Here is a 2,980-nt window from a genome sequence, read left to right as displayed (position 1 = left end):
ATAGAAATCCTTAATATAAAGGAGATAACCTAGCATGTATAAAAACCGATGAGATGAGGTTTCCATGCAATGAATCATATTAAGGTCATTTAAGAGTATAATTAGACCATGTCAAGTGTTATTGAAAACTATAAGTGGATATGCATATTGGAGGATACCAAAGGCTTGGAAAATAGTCTAACAAGGTCCACACGTGTGGACACACGGGCGTGTGTCTAGGCTGTGTGTGACACACGGACCGCCCCATAGGTGTCTGAAATGGTCGTGTGTCCCCTGCACCTAAAAATATTAAGTCAGAATGCTTGGTAGTAAACACACGGGTAGAGACACGGCCTAGCACACGGGCATGTGTCTTGGCCATGTGCCCCTAAATGCATGCTGACGTCATAAACAGAATGCTCCAGTTTTTGGACACGGGCAACCACACAGGCGTGTCTAGGCCGTGTGAAGGACACGGGCCAGGGTCATGGGCGTGTGCTTGGCCGTGTGAAAACCCCTATAGGTTCGAAATAGAAAATAAATTCAATTAATTCCACATAGGTGGGGACACAGGTGTGTCCCAAAGCACACGGGCGTGTGCATTGCCTCTACATGGGCGTGTAAGGCTTAACCTAGAAAATTTTTCAAGAACTTTCTCAAGCCCTCGGTTTAGTCTCGAACCTTTCTCAATGTATGTTTTGGGCCCCGTAGGCCCATAATAGGGACACTAAGATGTTGTTTGATTGGGCTCAAATTGGAACAAAATTTTATAATCCATATTTCCCGAAAATGTTTGAGTACATGTCTAGTAATGCCTCGTACTTGATCCCGAACTCGGGTACGGGTAAGGGGTGTTACAAGCAAAGTGCACAAGGGTTTCTTCCCTAGTCTACCCACAAACTTCTTGGTTCCCATAAGTTCACCAAGGTCCTCAAAACTTACTGCATCACTCAGCTCAAGTGAGTTTTCATTACTATCAAAATTGCTGTGGCAAAATCTTGTGAATTCTTCCTCTATTGTTGTGTCTATCAAAGTCAACGGCTTGGCATTTTTCATTCTCATCAACATATTTTAAAGCATTAAATACATTTAATGTGATCTACTAATCACTCATCCTCATGGTCAATTAACATTTTTGTACATCAATTAAATCCAGCCAGTAGCAAGAAAAAGTCTTCCAATAATAATTGGCATGTCATGGTTAGCTTCACATTCTAGATTAAAGAAATCCGTATGAAAGATAAATTTATCTACCCTTACCAATATGTCTTCAATTTTACCTTCCGGATGGGCATAGGATCAATCGGCTAGTTACAATGTAACCATACTAGGTCTCACTTTCCCAATTCCTAGCTTCCTAAAAATAAACATAAGCATTAGATTTCCACTCACTCCTAAATCAAATAATGCCTTACCAACATAATGATTTCCAATGAAACATGGGATAATGAAACTCCCTGGCTCTTTCAACTTTGGAGGTAGTTTGTTCATCAACATTGTTGTGCACCCTTCAGTGAAAGCAACAGTCTCAAATTCTCCTAATCTATGATTCTTTGATAGTATGTCTTTCATAAATTTCGTATAGTTGGGCATTTGCTCCAAAGCTTCTACTAGCGGTATTTTGATATGGAGTTGTTTAAGGAAATCTACAAATCTTTTGAACTGGGCCTCTTGTTTAAAATTATGGAATAATTGAGGAAAAGGTAGAGGTGGTCATCTTTCAGGTTGCTGACATTATTTTGCTATGGCATTTTTGTTGGCAGCCTAATCTAGTTCTGCCACAGTATTCTTCTGCTTACCCTTTTCAAGTGTAGTATGTTTTCCAGATGACTCTATGATCTTTACTGGTCACGTCTTGAGTCGTCCTCTTCTTCTGTGGCATTTTGAACAACATCATCTAGCTAAGTCCCAATTCTAAGAGTGATGGCCTTATACTGCTCCTTCCCTTATGTTCTCAAATTTTCGATAACACTTGGAAATGATCCTTGTGACATTAAATTCAAAGAATTCACTATTTTCCCTGCTTGATTTTCAAGAACTCGGAGAGACGTAGCCTAATATGAAGCACAACATTATTTTTGGCCATATACTCCTTCAAAAAAAATTCAATAGAATTAGAAGATGATATCTGATCTTGTTGAGTATTATGCCTCGGCATAAGATGATTATAACCAAGTGGTGCATTGTTGGCATTTTGTTTTGCGGCATTGTTAAAATTCCCCGCACCTTGATTGCTCCAACTAAAATTCAAATGCTACTTCCATCCTAGATTGTAAGTGTTGGAATAGAGATTATTATTCCAATTAAAATTACCCATGTATTACACTGACGTTGGGTTTGATAGGCATTTGTCAAACATATAATTTTCACCGCAATAAGCACATGCTAGCTCTGTTGATTTCATCTCATGAACTACAGTTGGATTTTTCATGGTTTTAATCATATTAGCTAGAGAAGATACCTGGGCTGTCAATGAAGTGATTGCGTCAAGCTTTACAGCACCAGCAGCTCTCTTACCCATCCCAACTCATGTAGTCGTATACTGGTAATCATTGTTGGAAATTTTTTTCCAAAATTTTGTTTGCTTTATTATATGTCTTATCCAAAAAAGTACCATTTTCTGAAACATCAACTACCATTCGTCTATGTGCAGTTAGCCCATTGTAAAACATCTCCATTTGAGTCCAGTGCTAAAATCCATGCATCAGACATTTCCTAATTAACTCCTTAAATTGCTCACGTGCTTCATATAGCGTTTCATCTTCAAATTGCCGAAAGGATGTAATATCATTTCTCAACTTGGCATTCATAGTGGGAGGATTATTGTAACACCCCTTGCCCGTACCTGAGACCAAAAAAGGTACAGGGCATTACCGAAAAATACGAGCTATAAAATTTTGTTTCAATTTAAAACCGATCAAACAGAATCATATTAACCCAATTAGGGACCGACGAGTCCAAAACATGCAATAAAAGCGATCTGGGACTAAACTGAGAATTT

The 2,980-nt window shown here is 38.7% G+C and overlaps 1 non-coding gene across 1 annotated transcript; it reads left to right on the top strand.

Moving 5' to 3' along the window:
* Positions 1-2,673: 2,673 nt before the first annotated feature.
* Positions 2,674-2,780, top strand: LOC121212940 (small nucleolar RNA R71). Its single transcript, XR_005908311.1, has one exon. It is a non-coding gene; the product is annotated as a small nucleolar RNA R71 (small nucleolar RNA).
* Positions 2,781-2,980: the final 200 nt, after the last annotated feature.

The sequence above is a fragment of the Gossypium hirsutum genome, chromosome A13 (assembly GCF_007990345.1).
Source record: "Gossypium hirsutum isolate 1008001.06 chromosome A13, Gossypium_hirsutum_v2.1, whole genome shotgun sequence".
Lineage (NCBI taxonomy): Eukaryota > Viridiplantae > Streptophyta > Magnoliopsida > Malvales > Malvaceae > Gossypium > Gossypium hirsutum.
The sequence above is the reverse complement of the archived record's forward strand: the minus strand, read 5'-3'. Positions and strand labels throughout refer to the sequence as shown.